Source organism: Bufo bufo, chromosome 5 (genome assembly GCF_905171765.1).
Source record: "Bufo bufo chromosome 5, aBufBuf1.1, whole genome shotgun sequence".
In the NCBI taxonomy this organism is placed as follows: domain Eukaryota; kingdom Metazoa; phylum Chordata; class Amphibia; order Anura; family Bufonidae; genus Bufo; species Bufo bufo.
Window position 1 is genome coordinate 132,241,860 of NC_053393.1, and position 10,686 is coordinate 132,252,545.

A 10,686-nucleotide genomic window follows, 5' to 3' on the forward strand; every position below is an offset into this window, starting at 1 on the left:
TGCCTAAAAAAAAAAGTTTAGCAACTTATATTTCTCTCTGCTCTCAGAATTTAAAAAAACAACTGTGTAGCACTTGGTGGAGAGGTGGGGCCAGCGCAGCCTGACGGATTTGGAATACTATATGAAAGAAGACTGGTGCAAAGTATAATCTGAATCTACGCCAGATCCTTCCACAACACATTTATTAAGAGGCCTGAACCTCGTAATAAGGGCTCAGACGACAGTTAGGTGTTTTGAGGAACAGCCGGCCCCTAATAGAACAGTCCTATCCTTGTCCGTAATGAGGACAAGAATAGGACATGTTCTCTTTTTCTGCGGAATGGCCATGCAGACACAAAATGCACACAGAGTAATTTCCGTATTTTTTGCAGCCCCATTGAAATTAATAGTTCTGCAAAATAAACGAAATGGACACACCAAAAAACAAAGTTTGTGTGCACGGGCCCTAAGTGTGCATATACAGGACTATACGTATTTTGCGGTCTGCAAAATGAAGATCCACAAAAAACTGGGTGACATCTGTGTAACGCGCATCCGTTTTTTTGTGAACCCATTGTAACAATGCCTATTCTTGTCCGCAAAACGGACAACAATAGGACATGTTCTATCTTTTTGGCGGGCTACGGAACAGAACAGCCCATGGTGTGCTGTCCATGGTGGGTGTTAGTTTACAGTTTAGCTCCGTCCAATGAGCCGGTCTGAGGTACTAAAAAAAAACATGTCGGTTTCTGCCACAGAATATGCAGCAGATTTTGACAACATAGCCTTAGGGTCAAAGCCACAAGCAGAATATAGTATAACCTATAGGGAGCGCTGTTGTATACAGTAGTACATTTATACAATAATACATTGGAGGGAGTTATTAAAGCAGATAGTTTGCCCGGCCTGATAATATTTTTTTTATCTAAGAGGCAGAACAAGTAAAAAAAAAAACAGGGTGGATAAAAATCAATGATTTTAACCCCTTAAGGACCTAGGACGTACCGGTACGCCCTATTTCCCGAGTCCTTAAGGACCCAGGACGTACCGGTACGTCCTGACTTAAAATCTGTATTCCGGCGCCCCAGGGGTTAATTGGAACGGGATTTCGGCTGAAATCATTCAGCCGGCATCCCGTAACAATGCAGGGGGGGGTCATTTGACCCCCCCGTATCGGCGATCGCAGCAAACCGCAGGTCAATTCAGACCTGCGGTTTGCTGCGCTTTTTGCAGTTTCTGATCGCCGCGGTCCCTGACCGCGGGGATCAGAAACTTTAGAGTGGCTAAAATCATTATTTTTCACCCCCCCCTGCACCCCTGCACGATTTTATGCCGGAGGGTGGTGCGGGGGGGGGTGTCGCAGGCGGTGGGGGCGTTGCGGGAGGCGGGCGGTGCGGCAGGCGGGATCGCGATCCCCCGCCCGCCTCCCCATGAACGATCGTTGGCTTCTAGTGGGTATACCAGGGTGCCAGCACATTGCTGGCACCCTGGTATAAACGGCTGACATCTGTGAAGATGTCAGCCGTTTAACCCTTTCCATACCGCGGTCCGTACGGACCGCTGTATGGAAAAAGTTAACTGTCATCGGTCAGGGAGCTCCCTCCCTCTCCATCGGGGGGCTGCTGTGGCTTTGCAGCCCCCCGATGGAGAGGGAGAGAGCCCCCAGAGAGCCCCCCTCAGCCCCGTGCTTACCCTTCCCCGTCTGCGAAGTTCTGAGCAGACGGGGATGGTTCCCATGGCAACAGGACGCCTCTCAGGCGTCCTGCTGTCCATGGTACTGAACAGATCTATGCTAAAAGCACAGATCTGTTCAGTGTAAGTAAAATACAGTACAGAACAATATATATTGTTCTGTACTGTATTATACAGACACCAGACCCACTGGATCTTCAAGAACCAAGTGGGTCTGGGTCACAAAAATGTAAAAAAAAGTGAAAAAAGTTAAGATAAAAAAAAAAACATTTATCACTGAATAAAAATTAAAAAAATAAAATAAACTACACAAATTAGGTATCGCCGCGTCCGTAACGACCTGATCTATAAAATGGTCATGTTACTTTCCCCGCACGGTGAACGCCATAAAAATAAAAAAATAAAAACTATGAGAAAATTGAAATTTTGCCCACCTTACTTCCCAAAAAAAGTAATAAAAGTGATCAAAAAAGTCGCATGTACGCCAAAATAGTACCAATCAAACCGTCATCTCATCCCGCAAAAAATGAGACCCTACTCAAGATAATCGCCCAAAAGCTGAAAAAACTATGGCTCTTAGACTATGGAGACACTAAAACATGATTTTTTTTTTTTCAAAAATGAACTCATTCTGTAAAACTTACATAAATAAAAAAAAAGTATACATATTAGGTATCGCCGCGTCCGTATCGACCGGCTCTATAAAAATATCACATGACCTAACCCCTCAGATGACCACCTTAAAAAAATAAAAATAAAAACAGTGTAAAAAAAGCCATTTTTTGCCATCTTACGTCACAAAAAGTGTAATAGCAAGCGATCAAAAAATCATATGCACCCCAAAATAGTGCCAATCAAACCGTCATCTCATCCCGCAAAAAATGAGACCCTACTCAAGATAATCGCCCAAAAACTGAAAAAACTATGGCTCTTAGAATATGGAGACACTAAAACATTTTTTTGGTTTTAAAAATGAAGTTATTGTATAAAACTTACATAAATAAAAAAAAATGTATACATATTAGGTATCCCCGCGTCCGCGACAACCTGCTCTATAAAAATACCACATAATCTAACCTGTCAGATGAATGTTGTAAATAACAAAAAAAAAAAACGTGCCAAAAAAGCTATTTCTTGTTACCTTGCTGCACAAAAAGTGTAATATAGAGCAACCAAAAATCATATGTACCCTAAACTAGTACCAACAAAACTGCCACCCTATCCCGTAGTTTCTAAAATGGGGTCACTTTTCTGGAGTTTCTACTCTAGGGGTGCATCAGGGGGGCTTCAAATGGGACATGGTGTCAAAAAAAACAGTCCAGCAAAACCTGCCTTCCAAAAACCGTATGGAATTCCTTTCCTTCTGCACCCTGCCGTGTGCCCGTACAGCGGTTTACGACCACATATGGGGTGTTTCTGTAAACTACAGAATCAGGGCCATAAATAATGAGTTTTGTTTGGCTGTTAACCCTTGCTTTGTAACTGGAAAAAAAATATTAAAATGGAAAATCTGCCAAAAATGTGAAATTTTGAAATTGTGTCTCTATTTTCCATTAAATCTTGTGCAACACCTAAAGGGTTAACAAAGTTTGTAAAATCAGTTTTGAATAGCTTGAGGGGTGTAGTTTCTTAGATGGGGTCACTTTTATGGAGTTTCTACTCTAGGGGTGCATCAGGGGGGCTTCAAATGGGACATGGTGTCAAAAAACCAGTCCAGCAAAATCTGGCTTCCAAAAACCAAACCGCGCACCTTTCACTCTACGCCCTACTGTGTGGCCGTACAGTAGTTTACGGCCACATATGGGGTGTTTCTGTAAACAGCAGAGTCAGGGCAATAAAGATACAATCTTGTTTGGCTGTTAACCCTTGCTTTGTTAGTGGAAAAAATGGGTTAAAATTGAAAATTAGGCAAAAAAATGAAATTCTCAAATTTCATCCCCATTTGCCAATAACTCTTGTGCAACACCTAAAGGGTTAACGACGTATGTAAAATCAGTTTTGAATACCTTGAGGGGTGTAGTTTCTTAGATGGGGTCACTTTTAGGGAGTTTCTCCTCTTGGGGTGCATCAGGGGGCTTCAAATGGGACATGGTGTCAAAAAACCAGTCCATAAAAATCAGCCTTCCAAAAACCATACGGCGCACCTTTCACTCTACGCCCCGCTGTGTGGCCGTACAGTAGTTTACGGCCACATATTGGGTGTTTCTGTAAACGGCAGAGTCAGGGCAATAAAGATACAGTCTTGTTTGGCTGTTAACCCTTGGTTTGTTAGTGGAAAAAATGGGTTAAAATGAAAAATTTGACAAAAATATGAAATTCTCAAATTTCCTCCCCATTTGCCAATAACTCTTGTGCAACACCTAAAGGGTTAACAATGTATGCAAAATCAGTTTTGAATACCTTGAGGGGTGTAGTTTCTTAGATGGGGTCATTTTTGGGTGGTTTCTATTATGTAAGCCTCGCAAAGTGACTTCAGACCTGAACTGGTCGCTAAAAATTGAGTTTTTGTAAATTTCTGAAAAATTTCAAGATTTGCTTCTAAACTTCTAAGCCTTATAACATCCCCAAAAAATAAAATATCATTCCCAAAACAATTCAAACATGAAGTAGACATATGGGGAATGTAAAGTCATCACAATTTTTTGGGGTATTACTATGTATTACAGAAGTAGAGAAACTGAAACTTTGAAATTTGCTAATTTTTTTCAAATTTTTGGTAAATTAGGTATTTTTTTGTGCAAAAAAAATATTTTTTTTGACTTCATTTTACCAGTGTCATGAAGTACAATATGTGACGAAAAAACAATCTCAGAATGGCCTGGATAAGTCAAAGCGTTTTAAAGTTATGAGCACTTAAAGTGACACTGGTCAGATTTGCAAAAAATGGCCTGGTCCTTAAGGTGAAAATGAGCCCGGTCCTTAAGGGGTTAAAAAATAAATAATAAAAAAAAAAAAAAATCTACAAAATCTGATTTTTTTGATTTCAATCTGATTTTTTTTTATATAAAATGCTTTTTAAGGAAAATCTATTACCATCCAAAGGTTATTCCATCATGAAATAAAGATTTGTTTTTTAATTATGTAGAATAAGGCTGTACGTGGACTCCCATATTGTTGAATGGATTAGGCAGTGGCTGAGGGACAGACAACAGAGGGTTGTAGTCAATGGAGTATATTCAGACTAGGTCTTGTTACCAGTGGGGTACCTCAGGGATCTGTTCTGGGACCCATATTGTTTAATATCTTTATCAGCGAAATTGCAGAAGGCCTCGATGGTAAGGTGTGTCTTTTTGCTGATGACACAAAGATTTGTAACAGGGTTGATGTTGCTGGAGGGATACACCAAATGGAAAAGGATTTAGGAAAACTATAGGAATGGTCAAAAATCTGGCAACTAAAATTGAATGTTGATAAGTGCAAGATAATGCACCTGGGGCGTAAAAACCCAAGAGCAGAATATAAAATCAGTGATACAGTCCTAACCTCAGTATCTGAGGAAAGGGATTTAGGGGTCGTTATTTCAGAAGACTTAAAGGTAGGCAGACAATGTCATAGAGCAGCAGGAAATGCTAGCAGAATGCTTGGGTGTATAGGGAGAGGCATTACCAGTAGAAAGAGGGGGGCGCTCATGCCGCTCTACAGAGCACTAGGGAGACCTCATTTGGAGTATTGTGCTCAGTACTGGAGACCATATCTCCAGAAGGATATTGATACTTTGGAGAGAGTTCAGAGAAGAGCTACTAAACTGGTACATGGATTGCAGGATAAAACTTACCAGGAAAGATTAAAGGACCTTAACATGTATAGCTTGGAAGAAAGACGAGACAGAGGGGATATGATAGAAACTTTTAAACACATAAAGGGAATCAACAAGGTAAAAGAGGAGAGAATATTTAAAAGAAGAAAAACTGCTACAAGAGGACATAGTTTTAAATTAGAGGGGCAAAGGTTTAAAAGTAATATCAGGAAGTATTACTTTACTGAGAGAGTAGTGGATGCATGGAATAGCCTTCCTGCAGAAGTGGTAGCTGCAAATACAGTGAAGGAGTTTAAGCATGCATGGGATAGGCATAAGGCCATCCTTCATATAAGATAGGGCCAGGGGCTATTCATAGTATTCAGTATATTGGGCAGACTAGATGGGCCAAATGGTTCTCATCTGCCGACATATTCTATGTTTCTATATGTGTAATTTTTTGGGTAAATAAATTCCATTAATCCAGTCACAATGTCATGCTCTTCCAGAGGTTTTTCTAAGATTATTGGGCAGTTTCTCTGCCTACAAGATATTATCACAGATGCTTGGTTTACTTTTGCAGTTCTCAAAACTGAATTGGACTCAGCAGAGATCACATGCCTCTTCTTCACAGCAAAAATGTTATAACATGAATAGAGTTGAGAAAAAGACCTTATTCCTAACTTTTACAAACCTATGAATACAGAATCAACCTAATCAAACTAATATGAAAAGTTGTTATTCTAAAAATCTTCATCTACTTGCATATTATAAATTATACCAGCAAGAATTAGTCTTTATGTAGAAAACTATGATTTAAATCAAGCCTTACTGACTAGTGATTTAAAGAGGACCTTTCACCGATTCTTACCCTATGAACTAACTATACAGATATGTAGAGCGGCACCCGGGGATCTCACTGCACTTACTATTATCCCCGGGCGCCGCTCCGTTCTCCCGTTATGCCCTCCGGTATCTCCGCTCACTAAGTTATAGTAGGCGGAGATACCAGTCCCTAAGTTATGGTAGGCGGAGTCTGCCCTAGCGATGGCCAATCGCAGCGCAGAGCTCACAGCCTGGGAGGTTATTTTCTCCCAGGCTGTGAGCTCTGCAATGCGATTGGCCAGCGCTAGGGCAGACTCCGCCTACCATAACTTAGGGAACGGAGATACCGGAGGACATAGCAGGAGAACGGAGCGGCGCCCGGGGATAATAGTAAGTGCAGAGAGATCCCCGGGCGCCGCTCCACATGTATGTATACTTAGTTCATAGGGTAAGAATCGGTGAAAGGTCCTCTTTAAATCAAATCCACCCTGAAAAAAACAAAAAGGTTAGCTCTCCTCATTGTCCCCTCATAGCTGCCATTCCAACTCTTACTGGGTTCCTCCTGGTGTCTGCTCCCCGATCCTGGCCTTAAACACAGGAAATGCCTGCTTAGCCAATTACAGGCTGAGGCGGATCACCACTGCAGTCAGTGATTGGCTGCGCAGGCATCTCCTGCCATTTCCTGTGTGTCGAGCTGGAACCGGGAAGAAGAACCTGGAAGTGTTGGAATGGTAGTGAAGGACGATCAATGAAGTGATTTATGCTACCATCCATTCTGCCCCTTAAATAAAATATCTCCCGCCTGACAAACCTTTTAGGGTCCATTCACACGTCCGTTGTGATGGCCGAACGGGTGCGGACCCATTCATTTCAATGGGGCCGCAAAAGATGCAGACAGTACACCATGTGCTGCTTGCATCTATTGTTCCGTTCCAAAAATTATAGAGCTTGTCCTATTCTTGTCTGCAATCGTGGAAAAGAATAGGCATTTCTATCATAGGGCCGGCCATGTGCGATCCACAAAATGCGGAGCGCACGCGGCTGGTATCTGTGTTTTGCGGGTCCGCAATTTGTGGACCACAAAACACTTACGGACATGTGAATGTAGCCTTAAACTGGTTTTTATTTTCATTATTTCCCAATGGTTTACATTTCAGTTAGGCCCCAGTCACATGTCCGCAATTTCGTTCCGCATTTTGTGGAACGGAATTGCGGACCCATTCATTTCCATGGGGCCGCATGATGTGCGGACCCGCCCTTCCGGGTCCGCATTTCCGTTCCCGAAAAAAATAGAACATGTCCTATTCTTGTCCGCAATTGAGGACAAGAATAGGAATATTCTATTAGTGCCGACGATGTGCGGTCCACAAAATGTGGAACGCACATTGCCGTGTCCGTGTTTTGCGAATCCGCAAAACAAGTTACGGACTTGTGAATGGACCCTTATGCTAAGTGCATTAAAGTGGTTGTCCCAGTTATGAAAACTCGGGCAACCCCTGTAAATGGCCTAAAATAACAAATGAATGGATATTCACCCATTTTCTCCCGTTTCTTTGAGCGCTGGACTCCGGTCCTCCCGCTGTTGACATCATCTTCTTGGCTGCAGCAGTGACGTTCTGTGCACAAGTCACTGCCACAGCCAATTGCTGGCCTCAGCCTTGCACGGGAGCTTTCTGCTGAGGTCAAAGATTGGCTGCAGTAGTGACCTGTATGCACAGAACGTGACTGCTGCGGCAAAAAAACTGTGAGGACCGGAGCGCAGCGCAGGGAGAAGCAGAGACGGAAACAGGCGAGTATCCATTTATTTACGTTAGATCATTTACAGGGGCTGCCCAAGTTTTTATATAACTCAGAAAAATATTGTCTGACAACACTGGCATGTACAACCTGGCGTTCACCAGTAGCATGCCACGTACTGCTCAACAGGCGGGCACTGAATTGAGGAAAAGACCTGTAGGGCCAATATTCTTACCTCTAGGCCTGCAGTGAAAAACACATTTGAATCGCATTTTTCCAAATATATTTCCATTCGTTCTCGGCTAACATTTGGCCTCTGTCACTTTTAACATAAAAGTCAAAATCAACCAAAACAATCCCCTGCGGTGTAAGGGCTTCTGTCAGTATTACACCAGAGAAGAAGGTTCATGTGTGGAGCTCAGGGAGCAGGTCCGTATTACAGCCATGTGTTCATGTCTCAGAAATACAACCCTGGATTTCCCCAACTCAATGAGTACAGATCTAGTGCGGATCCGACACCCATCCTTATAATGTACAACGGGTGCCATTAGTTTCCCCATTGACTACTGTGGAGAAGTCTCAGCACCGGGTGATGCACACTGCGCAGAAAAAAGTGTGTCTGACCAGAACAAGGTATTCTAGAATCGGCGTACAGGCGGCATTGTGGTCAGATTAGGGGAGGACACGTTTGTGTGAATTGGCCCTTAGAGGTTCAGACAAAGAGAAGAGATTCATGTATCGAACTCCATCATAGTCAGAGAAGTTGTGATAGACAGATCTGTGATAGACAGATAGATATGTGATTGATAGATAGATAGATAGATAGATAGATAGAAATAAATCGAGATGATGTGATAGACAGACGGACGGATAGATATGAGTTAGAGATATAGTATAAATAGATAGATATTAAATATATAACTGTAGATCTGGGATCAGCAACCTCCGGCAGTCCAGCTGTTCTGAAACTACAACTCCCAGAATCCTCCTTTTCACTTCTATTGGAATTACAAGAGCAGCCAAGTGTGCATGCTGGGAGTTGTAGTTTCCCAGCAGCTGAATTGCCGACCCCTGCTGCAGATGATAGATAATAGACATTGAACACAACCCACTAAATAAACAACCATTTGATGTTGGATTCCTTTAAATGAAGGCAGGAGATGTCCCTACAATGGAGTGTACGGGGAAGGGGGTATTATGTCATAATAACTGCATTTAATAACCCCCATCCTCCAGCTCCATAGAGAACAGGATGAACCGCAGCACACAGGGTTAACTGATCGCTACAATGGACTCACACATCATACCACAAACCTCAGCACTGCCAGTCTGTAACCTAGGCAAGGTGAACTACAAGTGCCAGGTGATGTTCTATACGACTCCATGTCATTCTGCCATGCTATGTAAAGACAGTAGGGCTCGGCTCTGCTACATCCCCGGGGTGTAGTGTGCCTGCACTGGATGCCTGCACAAAGCACATACCTGAGGAAGGAGCAGCCTCAGCACCAGGCACCATGTCTGCAGGGAGCACTGCCTTCTACCATGACACCAGCAAACACCGCTCATCTACACAACTATCCAGTGAATGCAGTGCCTCCCCCTCACTGCACCATGCCCTGCTGATGTGACGATGGGGCAGAGCAGTGGGCACATACTTACAATGTCACCATCAATGCTGGGGCAGCGCTGCGGGTCTTTGCCTTGATCACATCCGTTGAAGCCGGGCTGCTCACCCGGGGCTGGCTGCTCATCCCCCATGCGCATGCGTCTCAGGCTCCTGCTGCTGGTGCACCGGTGGTTATTATTAATAATATTATTATTATTATTATTAGGGTAATTCCTATTAATTCCGCTGCAAATGAGGAAAACTATGCAGGAAATAAAATAAAATGCGAGCGGTCGGAGGCGCCCGGCACAGGGATGGCAGTGATTCTTATCCTGGAGAGAACGAGAAGTGAACCGTGAATGGCAGGCAGGGAGATTACAAGGCTGCTGCTGCTCTGTGAGAACTGCCTGCCTTCCCCATGGAGTCCCCAGACATTACAGTCAGCGCACAGCAGTGCGTGCACCCAGGGAAGGTGTACCTACATAGCGCCGAGCGGGTGTCAGCCTGCCTCATGCATACATAATGGCGCGGAGGACACCCCGTGTGACTGGGCATTGCGGGCTGCGGGTCACAGGTGGCTGCGGGCGCTGCGCGATGCCCAATGGAATGAGCGCGCTGCCGGCGGCGCACGGGTTAATCTCCTTATATGGTCATTCCCCCGAGGGGCTTGCTGTGGCGGGAGCTGCTCCTGGGATGTGAGGAGAACATGGAGACTTTCCCTCACACAGCGCTGTGCACACACGCAGTCTTTTCCTGCAGCAAAAAAAATAAATAAAAAAAATGCGTTGCTATATAAATAACATTCACGTCACTTCCTCTGGTGTCACCAGAGCAAAAATCAGGGTTCCCTGGTTACTGAGGGGAAAAGCAAAGCAAAGCAAGGGTTTGGGAGCTGGATGGAGGGAAGCCCTGGGGGGTGCGCTCACAATGTCTAATCCGTCTAATATTAAATGTCAGTGTCAAGGATGTTAATATTTTTTTAAATATTTTTTTTAAGCCTATGACGGACCCCTTACAGATTAGATCCTATAATAGGTCAGCTCTCCATTTTGTTTGCAGCATGCTACACTTAGGGGCGAGCTTAAAGGGGTTCCCCCGGGAATTAAGAAAA

General features: G+C 43.7%; 1 protein-coding gene across 1 annotated transcript in view; it reads right to left on the minus strand.

The window, feature by feature from the left end:
* RGS20 (regulator of G protein signaling 20) overlaps positions 1-9,715 on the minus strand; it is a 112,091-nt gene extending 102,376 nt beyond the window's left edge. The window contains exon 1 of the mRNA XM_040432414.1: positions 9,629-9,715. The gene's annotated coding sequence lies outside the window, so the exon portion shown is untranslated. The remainder of the gene's footprint in view (positions 1-9,628) is intronic.
* Positions 9,716-10,686: the final 971 nt, after the last annotated feature.